We start from the raw sequence: 13248 nt of genomic DNA, 5'->3' as shown, positions 1-13248 counted from the left end.
AGTAAAAACCAGTGGTGCAAGTGAAAGCGTCAGAGTAACATAGTTGGGCCACACAAGATCAGTCCCTCAGCCATAGCACCTCGCGTTGACTTCCTTTCTTGACTATGTCATACACTTTGCGTCCTACCAGTTCACATCAGATTTGCAGTCTCACTAATCGCCTTTCGTACTCCCGTCTGTCCAGTAGTCAGCTGTTTCCACAAGCAGCTACAGAACGAAAAGCGATTAAGGATAGGAATTCTATATATAGCAGCCCCTGAAGGGGCAGCGGATAGCCAGTGCCTTCCTGGGCTATTTTTATTGTGTGGCCCTCTATACGGCTATCCCAGTGTTTGGCGATGGATAAACTTCAGCCCGGACTTAGGTTTCCGTCTAGGGCACCAAAGTGTTTCCAGTTCTGCTGCTTCTGGGTATAGAAAGAGTAGAAAAGGGAAGAAAATTAGGAACAGGAGACGATGGCAAAGACAGCAAGACGTAGACCAGAGCAGGAGAGGTTCTAGGGGCGGGGCTTGCCGGGGGTGGGGTCTTGGAGGGTCGCGGCGCTGGGGATGGTGGGAGCCTGCGCAGCTGGCTGCGCGGTGTCTTTCTCGTTTGCTTTTTTTCTCTTTTTTTTGGTTGGCCGAATTCAATCCGCCATATTGAAAACGACGGGTCTAATAGATCGCTGGAAACACAATTTAACCGAACCCCTCCCGTTGCGTTCATGCCGCTAGCAGGCGTTGACGGAGATTGCCTTTGTCTTACTGGGGACGTTCACGTCAGGGCTTGATGCTGGTGTCGGGACCGGGAGATAGGAGTGAGTCTCAGGAGAGTCCTGGCCGAAAACCGCGAGTAAAGAAAAGTGAAGCCTAGTGAAATCGCCTTTGCAGGATTAGTACAAGGTGACTCAGGAAAAACTAACCAACTGGAGCCCGTGTAAGCTCAGCTACAGCCCTAGCAGCGAAGCGAAAACAGGTAAAGAGAGCTACTGAATGACAGAGGGAGCGTTATCCGTCACCGCTGTAAAGAGGTGGATGCCTCTTAGACCAAATCCCGGTATTTGTGAGCACTGTCTTCCTCAGGCACGCAGGCCGCAGTCACGACTGCGTGCCCAGAAAGTAGTATCAAAATGTTTTACTGGTATTTTGTTGTCCGCTATTCCCAGGTGTAGGTCTGAATCTAAGTCTGTGTCTCCCACCGTCGGGTTCCCTCATTACGTGGACATGGCGCCTGTACGGTAAACCACCTGCGCCTTGCAAATCACTGACAGACAGATGTGAGGAAGCTCAGGGGATTCTGAGTATCTGCGTTTCTTCTTTCCCCCTACCCGGCGGGAGACTTCTTATATCGGAGGGCTGGGGCAGTCACGGGCGGAACTGCTGTCTATTTTGCGCTGTAAGGAAAAATGGCCGCTTAGCCTCCCCCGCATTTCCTATTTCTCGTAATACCTAAGGTGAAGTGGGAGGTTTAAATCTCTGCTTTCACTGGAAGAACCTCCTATCTATGCCTGGGGCCTCACTCAGAGCCAGGGACTAACCGCTCCTGGTTACAGTCCTTGCTCCACGGTCCTTCACAGGCTCGAAACGGGCTCATTGCACCGAATGCCGTTACCCAGGTGGAGTGATTAAGAACGGAGTTAGGCCTTAGCTGTCCTTGGTCATTAGGCCAGACTTATCCAACTCCCGCAATCACCCGCACCGTCTGACCTGAGAGTCTGCACCAGGTTTTTGCCCTCTTATACCGTTGTACCTCCTTTTCCTCTCCGCTACTTTGCTCAACGCGAAGACGCAGTATGACGTATTTTAATGAACAATTCGGTTCCGATCGGATCTCCTTTCTGTTTTGTTCTCTACAGAAACAACTTGTCTCTATTAGTAGTTGAACCTGTTTTTGTGACAGCGCATTACGCATGATGTACTTTTTCGCCATCTCAAAATATTAACTTAGACTTACGGAGCAGATATTTTACTAATTTGTATGAAATTTTTTGCAAACTACAAATTTACACTGGAATTGTAAACGTTTATATTAAGAATGTTTTAAAATTCGCTTATAACTTTACTAAATTTGTATCTGCCCAGTGTATCTTATTTGTTCAGAAGATTTTTAAACTTGAAAGATGTATACGTAACCCTTAACTACTAATGCTGATTTTTTGTTTTGGTTTTCTTTTTGAAAGGGAGTTTCGCTCTTGTTGCCCTGGCAGGAGTGCAACTGCGCGGTCTTGGCTCACCGCAGCCTCCCCACCTCGCGGGTTCCAGCGATTCTCTTGCCTCAGTTTCCGGCGTACCAGTGATTACAGGGATGCTTCACCACGCCGGGCTAATTTTGTATTTTTAGTAGAAACGGGATTTCTCCATGTTGGTCACGCTGGTCTCCATGTCCCGACCTCAGGTGATCTGCCCGCTTCGGTCTCCCAAAGTGCTGGGATTAAAGGCGTGAGCCACCGCGCTCAGCCTTTTTTTTTTTTTTTTTTTTAAGGGGGCATTCTCTTATTGGGCAACTCATTCATCCTCTAAATCCGCAAAACAAGGTCACTATTAAGAAGGAAATACAGGTTCTTTCACTACGAAATTTTCAAGACTTCTTTTTTTGGGGTTCATTCTCACTAGTAATTATACGATAAGTTAAGTACCAAATCACAAGGTCCCACGGTTGTCTAAAACCATACCGTTAAACTTTAAAATACACACCATAAATCTCTACATTTTTCTTAGTTTGCTGTTTTAATCACTACTTTCTTCTCTGCAAATGCGCAATTGTTTAAAAGTGTCAGGAATTCTTTTTCAATTAGAAAACTCACTTACATGCTTTTAACTTTCTCCTTTCAAACTGTATTCTTACAGTTTGGAAATAAAGCCTGAAGTATTTGCCATTGGCGATTCAAGGGTGAGTTGCGAAGATTTTTTATTTCACTGACTTGAAAATAAGATTGTCTTATTTTAATTATTTCTTCTTACCGTTTTCTGTTAACAGTGATTTTGTGAATGTTTACTCTGTCAATCTTGTCTTACTGTTATAATACTTCCTTTTGCTGGTTGGTTTTAGTAATATATGTGACTTTGGGACCGGGTGTGGTGGCACACTCCTGTAATCCCAGGACTTTGGGAGGCCCAGGCGTCTGGATTGCCTGAGGTGAGGAGTTCAAGACCAGCCTGCCAACATGGTGAAGCCTCCTCTCTACTAAAAAAAAAAAAAAAAAAGAAATTATTTGAGCGGGGTGGTGGGTGCTTGTAATCCCAGCTACTCAGGAGGCTGAGGCAGGAGAATCCCTTGAATCCAAGAGTTGGAGGGTGCTGTGAGCCAAGATTATGCCACTGCACTCCAGCCTGGGCAACAAGGGTGAAACTTCACTAAAAAAAAAAACAAACAAAAAAAACATGTATATATACACACATGTATATATGACTATTCATCTAAACTTGGATAAAATTTTTGTAATGACTACATAATAGCAAAAACGTAATTTAGAATCTATGTAATAAGTGATTTTTAACAGTAGATTTTATTTACTATTATTGAGACCATAAACCACCCACGCCTCCCAATCACCGACTGATAGGTGAGATCATGTAGGAGGCTCGGGGATTCTGAGTATGTGCATCTAATTTTTGGGCTTTTGAATGGTTACCATGCTTTGTCAATGAAAATGGAAAAGAAGGATTTCTTTTCCAGGCTAGGCACGGTGGCTCATGCCTGTCATCCCAGCACTTTTGGAAGGCGAGTCGGGCAGATCACCTGAGATTAGGAGTTCAAGACCAGCGTGGCCAACATGGCAAAACCCTGTCTCTGTTAAAAATATATACATTAGCTGGGCATGGTGGTGGTTGCCTGTGATCTCAGCTACCTGGGAAACTGAGGCAGGAGAACCACTTGAATTCAGGAAGCAGAGGTTGCCGTGAGCCGAGATCCGTGCCATTGCACTCCATCCTGGGAGATAAAGCTGAGACCCTGTCTCAAAAAAGAAAAAAAAAAAGGATTTACTGTGGGTCTTTTTTTCTTCTTGGATGTTGAAATGCATTTTCCAGTATCCAGTATTACATATTTTAATGGCCATCTTCTAATAGATTTTTTCATCAGGTATTTATAAGGCAGCTTACAGTTTCAGAAAGTAGGTATTTGTCTCAATTTCAACATTCATGAACTTCTTGGTTTGTTGCACAAATTAACGCTTTCTTTTAGCTTTTTGTTGTTTTATAAGATTTGTTTTTAAACTGCAATAGAAATTTTTATATTTGTTTTAGCATTTTGATGTGGAAACCATCCTTTGTTAAAGATAATTATCCATTTTAAAGATAATTTAAAGATATCTATATCTTTTTAAAAATGTACATTAAAGGATTGGTAGTTAAAATATTTTTGTGCAATAAACTGGAAATATGTTTTGCTTATTGCATAAGTTAGTGTAACAGCTTTATTGAAGTATAATTTACATATTAAATGTTTCTTTTACATGTACAACTTGCTGGTTTCTAATAAATTTCCAGAGTTCTGAAACATTTCCAGTTTTAGAACATTTTCCTCACTCCGGCACATCCTTGCACCTTTTCAAGCCATTCTCCACTCACATCTTCAGCTCTTGGTAGTCCCTAATCTTCTGTCTCTACAGATTTGACTTTTTGGATGTTTCAAAAAAATTGAATCAAAATACGTAGGCTTTGTATCTCTCATCTTCCATGTAGATAATGTTTTTGAGATTCATGTTGTAATATGGATAAATATTGCATCTTTTTATATTAATGGTATGTCATTGTATGGATGCAGTTTACCCATTTACCAAGTGTATATATGGGTTGTTTTCAGTTTGGGGTTTTTGTAAGTAAAGTTGCTAGAAACACTAATGTACACAAGGCTTTATGTGTGAACAATTAGGGTTTTTGTTTCTTTGTTACGTTTAAAGAACTTTAAGGATGATTAATAGGGCTGGGCCTGGTGGCTCATGCCTGTTATCCTAGCACTTTGGGAGGCCAAAGTGGGTGGATCGCAAGGTCAGGAGTTTGAGACCAACCTGGCTAATATGGTAAAACCTTGTCTATACTAAAAATTCAAAAAATAGCTGGGTGTGGTGGTGCGGGCCTGTAGTCCCAGCTGCTTGAAGACTGAGGCGGAATCCCTTGAACATAGGAGGCATAAGCTGTAATGAGCCGAGATCACACCACGGTACTCCACCCTTAGTAACAGAGCGAGACTCTATCTCAAAAAAAAAAAAAAAATTATGTATTGGGTAGGTATGTAGTAACAAAATTATGTATTGTATTGTAAGTTTATATTTAACTTAAGCAATTGCCAAATTGTTTTTCTAAGGTGGCTACATCATTTCACATTCTTATCAACTGTTTTGATACACTCTTTCCATTGGGTGTGCAGTAGTACCTTATTTGGCATTTTCCTAATGGCTAACAAATGTTGAACATCTTCTTGTGCTCATTTTCTGATTGTGTTTCTTTAGAGAATGTTCAGACTTGCCCATTAAAATTTATTGTTTGTTTTAAATTGAGCTGTAAAAGCTCTTTGTTTGGCTATGTCTTTTTTTGCTTTTCTTTTCCTTTCTTTCGTGTGTGTGTGTGTGTGTGTGTGTGTGTGTGAGAGAGAGACAGAGAGAGAGAGAGAGAGAGAGACTCTGCTATTAAGGCTGAAGTGCAGTGGCATAGTATTGGCTCACTGTAAACTCCATACCCCAGGCTCAAGTGATCTTCCTACCCGAGCCTTTAAGTAGCTTGGACTACTTACCACCAGGCCCAGCTAATTTTTGTAATTCTTTTTTTTTTTTTTTTTTTTTTTTTAAAGACAGAGTGTTGCTCTGTTGCCCAGACTGGAGTGCGGTGGGGTGATCTCGGCTCACTGCAGCCTCCCTCCTGGGTTTAAAGGATTCTCCTGCCCCAGCCTCCTGAGTAGCTGGGATTACAGGCACGCACCCACACCCAGCTAAGTTTTTCTGTATTTAATAGAGATGGGGTTTCACCATGTTGGTGAGGGTGGTAATTTTTGTACTTTTTTGCGGAGCTGGGGTTTCGCCTTGGTGCCCAAGATGGTCTCAAACTCCTGGGCTCAAGTGATTGACCCGCCTTGGCCTCCCAAAGTGCTGAGATTACAGGTGTGAGCCACTGCACTGGCCTAGATAATGTCCTGTGTCAGACATATGATATGCAAATATTTTGTCCTAGTCTGCAGCTTATCTTCACTTTTTCTTAATGACATATTTTGAAGCACAAAAGCTTTTATTAATTTTTTTGTTTTATTGCTTGTGCTTTTTATGTTCTAGCTAAGAAATATTTTCCGAACTGAAAGTTGTTGATGAAGAGTCACGCTCTGTAAAATATTTGAAGGGATTTATTCTGAGCCAAATATGAGAGACCAATGGCCCATGACACAGCACTCAGGATACTGTGAGAACATTTGTCCAAGGTAGTCTGGGCACAGCCTAGCTTTATATATTTTACAGAGCATGAGACATCCATCAAATACATGTCTGGAAGATGTATGTTGCTTCGGCCCAGAAAGTTGGGACAGCTGAAATCCAGGGCTCTCAGGTTACTGGTAGATTTAAAATTGCTCTGATTGGTAGTTGGTTGACAGTTAAGTTATTAACTAAAGACCTAAAGTCAATAGAAGGGACTGTCTGGGTTATGATGGTGAGGCATTGTGAAGACAAAGTTGTGTTATGCAAGTGAAGCTTCCAGATAGTGGGCTTCAGAAAAAAATCTATTGTAAATGTTTCTCATCAGAGAAATAGTCTGTTGGCCGGGCGCGGTGGCTCAGGCCTGTAATCCCAGCACTTTGGGAGGCCGAGACGGGCGGATCACGAGGTCAGAAGATCGAGACCATCCTGGCTAAAACAGTGAAACCCCGTCTCTACTAAAAATACAAAAAACTAGCCGGGCGAGGTGGTGGGCGCCTGTAGTCCCAGCTACTCGGGAGGCTGAGGCAGGAGAATGGTGTAAACCCAGGAGGCGGAGCTTGCAGTGAGCTGAGATCCGGCCACTGCACTCCAGCCCGGGCGACACAGCAAGACTCCATCTCAAAAAAAAAAAAAAAAGAAATAGTCTGTTATATTAGTAATTCCAAAAGGGAGGAGCATATAATAAGCATGTCTGCCCTCTTCTCTGCATCACGACCTGAACTAGTCCCTCAGGTTAGCCTTGGAGTGTCCTTGCCAAGAGGAAGGGTCCATTCAGATGGTTGGGGGGCTTAGAATTTTATTTTTGGTTTACATTCTCCCCCTCTAGGCCAGGATTTGCCAGAGGCAACATCAGTGGCCACCAGATTTTTATTCTGTCCCATGAAGTTGGGACAGATGAACCCAGTATGGCCTGGGTGTCTGGTCTGGTCTGGGACTCCCCACCATTCCTCTATTACCAGGAAACTGAGAGTGAAAAGACTTACAGCCAGTTGAATATTTAGGCAAAAAAGGGATGGATACAGACACACATTCATTACTCTGAATTTTTTTTTTTTTTTTTTTTTTTTTTTTTTTGAGACAGATTCTCACTTTGTCACCCAGGCTGGAGTACAGTGGGGTGGTCTTAGCTTGCTGCATCCTCTGCCTTCTGGGTTCAAGCAATTTTTCCTGCCTCAGCCTCCTGAGTAGCTGGGATTATAGGAGTGTGCTACCACCCCCGGCTAATTTTTTTGTATTTTTAGTAGAGAGAGGGTTTCACCCTATTGGCCAGGCTGGTTTTAAACTCCTGACCTTGTGGTCTGCCCACCTTGGCCTCCCAAATGCTGGGATTACAGGTGTGAGCCACTGTGCTGGCCACATTGTTTTGTTAAAAAGTCAACTAGCAAGAAGTCAAAGGTGAGGTTACAAAACTGACTTATCTGTAACTTCTATGCTTTCCACTACTAATCATGGTTTTAGTTACAGAATTACAGTAATTACCTATTCAAAAATAAACATTGTTCTGAAAAAAAATTAAAAACTGTATTATCTAGATGTACAATTCATAGCTGGGAGGCTTTGTCACGAGGTATCTTTACCCTGTCAGTAATTGTTTTCTTTTAGTTTTATGAAAAGCAGAAAATTCTTTATGGTTAGAATGCATGAAAAGGCACCACATGATAGCTCAGAGGGCAAAGTCTCTTGTTTTACTAGCTGTTGAGGCATTTGTTTACCCCTTGTTACTTTGGAGGGTATGACCTAATTCTGCTCCTCAAAACCAGTCCTTGGAATCTCATGTGCCCACCACTTTGGCAGTCCCTGGCCCTAAAGGGAGGGTGCTTGTATAGTCCTAGCAGCAGGACATTTGCAGAGAAAAACAGTCTGGGCCGAGTAGATGCCAGATGAGGGAGATTAGCATCTCTAGGCTTCAGGAGACCATGAATCTGGTTTCTTTGGAAGTAAAATAGAGAGAGATACATAACGTTAGTATTTTGACAATCAAAAGAGTATTTTCATGTCAGAACGAACAACCTGTTCCATTAGGGCACCAACTAAAAATAATGAAAACAAATTATAATCTGGTGATCTTTAGAGGATTATTGCACCCAAAAAATAACTCATGCTCTTTATTCTGCAATTAAAAACAGAAGTCAGGGCTGAAATCTAGTAACATGGTAAACTTTTCCTTTGAAACAGTTTCTCTCTCCAGCCCTCCTCTTCCATTATAGAGGAATTACAATAAGACCAATTCACGTGCAAAATAAGTGTTAAGCTTATTTTACTTGGCCTAATTGTTTGCATGATATACAGCAAGAATTGATAGCCCATATAGGCTCCTTTTAAGTTGCCTTTGCTGGAACTTTACCTAAAAATGTATTAGTCTTGTCAAAGTCTTGGTAAAGTAACTAGTGACTCCAGTTGTCTGGTTTTAAGAGAAAAGGCTCTTAATAAACTTAGGCAAATAACTGCAGTGTCCTAAAATCAGTTTCTGAATTCTGAAGAACTCAAAGTGGAAGGTAAGTTTGCTTATAAGAACATACTTTACCCAAATGTTTTAAACTGTAAATAATCCAAAGTAAGCATACTTCCTTGAGTCTTCTTTAACCAGAGCAGCAGCCTTACAATCAAGATGCCATTTGTGTACCTTGGAACTGCTAGTCACATGCTTAGCAGCTCTTGTCAGGTGAGAGCTATCAGGTACTGTACAGTCTGGCAGCTCTTCAGTCTGACAGCTCTTCACATGGTTAGAGTAAGTCTTAAGGAAAAAGGAGGCTCCCTGCTCATGAGTATCTCCTCCTTGTATTTTCCAGGTAGCAGTATTCTATGTAAAGCATTTTTAATTTATCCTGAAACTTTTGGGCACCATTATTTCCATTAGCATGGAGGAAGCTTCATTTAACATCCCATAGCAAGGCAGTAAATTCCGCTCAAGTGGACGTGTTCTAGTTCAGTCATTGTCATTGGGAAGTGCTCACAGGCTTATGGTAGAAGCCCCAGGAAGCTCTCCACAAAGCCTGTGAAGTGGAGGATTTGTTCTATCACTGCAGCTTCTACCTTACATTCTGTGGGCTTAGGCAGTCTTACTAGTTCCTATTTAGCATGTCCAATTTAATTAACATTTCTCAAAGGGCAGATTTACGTGCCTTCAGTTGTTGTTCTTCCTTTAGTTTCCTCAGGTTGAATATATGCCTTCAGTTTTGCGGTACTAGTTAAGGGAAACATCCCTGAGTCAGATACATTGGTACCCATTTTTATAACACGTTTAGGTAAAAGAGTCACAGCTGCTTTACAGAAAGCCTGTTTAAACACTCAGATTTCATAATCTTTACATTTTTTTATGTTCTGGTCCCAGCAATCTTTTTTTTCCTACTCCCAGACCATTTTACCTTTTCTGGTAAAAAAGAATTTGGGTTTCCAGTAGGGGATCCAGCTGAGAGACTCAGGCTCTTTTGTCAATCTTTATCGCCTTTTTTTGAGACAGAGTCTTGCTCTGTCACCCAGGCTGGAGTGCAGTGGTGGGATCTTGGCTCACTGCAAGCTCCGCCTCCCGGGTTTACGCCATTCTCCTGCCTCAGCCTCCGGAGTAGCTGGGACTACAGGCGCCCGCCACCTCGCCCGGCTAGTTTTTTTGTATTTTTAGTAGAGACCAGGTTTCACCGTGTTAGCCAGGATGGTCTCGATCTCCTGACTTCGTGATCTGCCCAACTTGGCCTCCCAAAGTGCTGGGATTACAGGCGTCAGCCACTGTGCCTGGCCCAATCTTTATCTTAATTGACTTCAGCATTTCTCCAGGCAGTGCCAGCTTTTTCACTATGTTTTACCTTTGATCTTCTTAAATTTCCCTAATATGGCCCAGCCCAAATAGTAGAAAACTACCTTTTGGGTTTTTTTTTTTTTTTTTTGAGATGGAGTCTTGCTCTGTCACCCAGGCTGGAGTGCAGTGGCCAAATCTCAGCTCACTGCAAGCTCCGTAGCCCGCCACCTCGCCCGGCTAGTTTTTTGTATTTTTTAGTAGAGACGGGGTTTCACCGTGTTAGCCAGGATGGTCTCGATCTCCTGACCTCGTGATCCGCCCGGCTCGGCCTCCCAAAGTGCTTTTGGGGTTTTTTAATGTTAGGGGACCAGCAGGGATTCCCTTTGGTACACCCAACCTTTGATAGTATTGTAAATTCCTTTGTTTTTGACCCTATCAATTTTCATTTTATTTATTAATAACCATTTAAAGAGTTATATTACCCTTCTGGGGCAAGTCCTTTGATTTTCTTTCCCGTTTCCATTTTGTTGTTGTTAATTATGCTAACGTTTCACTCTTGTTGCCCAGTCTGGAATGCAATGGTGCAATCTTGACTTACTGCAACCTCCTCCTGGGTTCAAGTGATTCTCCTGCCTCAGCCTCGCAAGTAGCTGGGATGTGTGTGCCACTTTGCCCAGCTAATTTTTGTGTTTTCAGTAGAGATGGTTTCACCATGTTGACCAGTCTGGTCTTGAACTCCTGACCTGAAGTAATCTGCCTGCCTCAGCCTCCCAAATTGTTGGGATTACAGGCGTGAGCCACTGCACCAAGCCTATCCCAGGCCTTTTCAAAAAAAAGATCTGAAATTCTGAGATACCGATCTGAGGAATTTGAAAAAGAAATGGATTATAGAATTTAAAACTTAACACCTTCTTGCATTAAGAGAAGGCAGCATTTTAAATAAAACCTTGTTCTTACTATTTCTTTAGTTTTGCATTAGTGTATTTCTAATAAGTTCAATTTCTAGAAATACTATTACAGTTTTTTTAAATACAGCCAACTTAATTATATGACTTAGAAAATTTCTTTTACTAACCTTATTACAAATTATATGAGTTGCTCATTGCATGCTTGGACTTTCTGGTTTGTTCTAAATATCTCTGTTTCTTGAACAACCAGTTATCTTATTTTAGGACAAAAAATTTACCACACAAGATTCTTTTTTATATTTTATTACTTTTAACCTCTCTTAAAAAAAACAAAAAACTAGGCCGGGCGCGGTGGCTCAAGCCTGTAATCCCAGCACTTTGGGAGGCCGAGACGGGCGGATCACGAGGTCAGGAGATCGAGACCATCCTGGCTAACCCAGTGAAACCCCGTCTCTACTAAAAAATACAAAAAACTAGCCGGGCGAGGTGGCGGGCGCCTGTAGTCCCAGCTACTCGGGAGGCTGAGGCAGGAGAATGGTCTAAACCCGGGAGGCGGAGCTTGCAGTGAGCTGAGATCCGGCCACTGCACCCCAGCCTGGGCGACAGAGCAAGACTCTGTCTCAAAAACAAACAAACAAACAAAAAAACTCAGTTTCTGTAACTTTCTTTACATCTCTCTTATATCCTGGTTGGTTTTTTGTGTAACCACTAAATAAGCTTTGCGTTAGACAAAAATATTTACCATTAAATAAGAAAACAATTTTTTTTTTGAGGCTAAATCTCACTCTGTCACTCAGGCTGGAGTGCAGTGGTGCGATCTTGGCTCACTGTAACCTCTGCCTGCTGGGTTCTGGTGATTCTTGGGCCTCAGCCTCCTGAGTAGCTGGGGCTACAGGCATGTGCCACCACGCCCAGCTAATTTTTGTATTTTTAGAAGAGATGGGGTTTCACTGTGTTAGCCAGGATGGTCTCTTATCTCCTGACCTCGTGATCCGCCCAACTCGGCCTCCCAAAGTGCTGGGATTACAGGCGTGTGAGCTACAGCGCCTAGCTGAAAACAATTTTCAGACGTTTTCTTTTTTTTGTTTTTTTTTGTTTTTTTTTTGAGACGGAGTCTCGCTCTGTCGCCCAGGCTGGAGTGCGGTGGCCGGATCTCGGCTCACTGCAAGCTCCCCCTCCCAGGTTCACGCCATTCTCCTGCCTCAGCCTCCCGAGTAGCTGGGACTACAGGCGCCGCCACCTCGGCCGGCTAGTTTTTTGTATTTTTTAGTAGAGACGGGGTTTCACCGTGTTAGCCAGGATGGTCTCAATCTCCTAACCTCGTGATCCGCCCGTCTGGGCCTCCCAAAGTGCTGAGATTACAGGCTTGAGCCACCGCGCCCGGCCCAGACGTTTTCTTCTAATTTTTAAATTGGAAATTACGCAGAAATTTAATATGTATTATTTAAGATAACCTTACATTCTAATTATATGACAAGTTTGTTTACAAGCATTTATTCCATTACATTTACCTGATTGTTTAATAAGGACAGTCATCATTTAAGGTTATTTCCCTGTTAATATTTCTATGGCCTATGAATTTCAGGTGCATATCTAAGTAAGAAACTTAAGTTTAAATATATGAAACTCAGGATTTACCTGTTTTCATTAAACCAAAAATCTTAAATATCTTATTTGACAAAAATTGGACAAAGATCATGCTGTTTTGGGCTAGGTTTATATAGTTTTATGACCCTTCTGACAAATTTTAACACCTTACAAGATTTGGCAAGGATAAGTATGAAACCTCTCAATCAAAATATGCTGCAAACAGCATGTAAACAAAACATGCTGAGAGTTCGTCAGATATTTCTAATACTATTTTATCTGTAATTTTAAAGCTAGCCTATTTATTAAGATTTTTACTTCAGTCACATGAACCTGAAAAGCATTTAGGCTTACTATTTAACTTTAAGCTAATTCGGTACTTTGTGACCAAAACACTGAACAAACTACACATATATACATATAAACACACACATACCACACTCAACCAAACAAATATCCTATAACTTCTACTTAGAAAAGTAACAGCAGATTTAAAGGAGGTGGAAAAGATAATAGAGAAATAGAGAATTTTTTCTTAATGTAATTTGTCCATCACTTAAAAATACTTAAATAGAGGCTCTGTGGTTTTTTATCATTCTTAGATGTTTCGCATGTTTAGATGGTTTGATTCCCATTCTTAG

The 13248-nt window shown here is 41.9% G+C and overlaps 1 protein-coding gene across 8 annotated transcripts in view; it reads left to right on the top strand.

Moving 5' to 3' along the window:
• Positions 1 to 600: 600 nt before the first annotated feature.
• USP9Y (ubiquitin specific peptidase 9 Y-linked) overlaps positions 601 to 13248 on the top strand; it is a 211175-nt gene continuing 198527 nt past the window's right edge. For 5 of the 8 annotated variants that reach the window (XM_050777801.1, XM_050777804.1, XM_050777805.1 and 2 more), the window contains exons 1-2: positions 601 to 954; positions 2826 to 2868. The gene's annotated coding sequence lies outside the window, so the exon portion shown is untranslated. The remainder of the gene's footprint in view (positions 955 to 2825; positions 2869 to 13248) is intronic. The other 3 variants (XM_050777802.1, XM_050777798.1, XM_050777799.1) reach the window with 1 other exon arrangement.

This window comes from Macaca thibetana, chromosome Y, assembly GCF_024542745.1.
Source record: "Macaca thibetana thibetana isolate TM-01 chromosome Y, ASM2454274v1, whole genome shotgun sequence".
Lineage (NCBI taxonomy): Eukaryota > Metazoa > Chordata > Mammalia > Primates > Cercopithecidae > Macaca > Macaca thibetana.
Note: the sequence above shows the minus strand (reverse complement) of the source record. Positions and strands in the feature narration are given on the sequence as shown.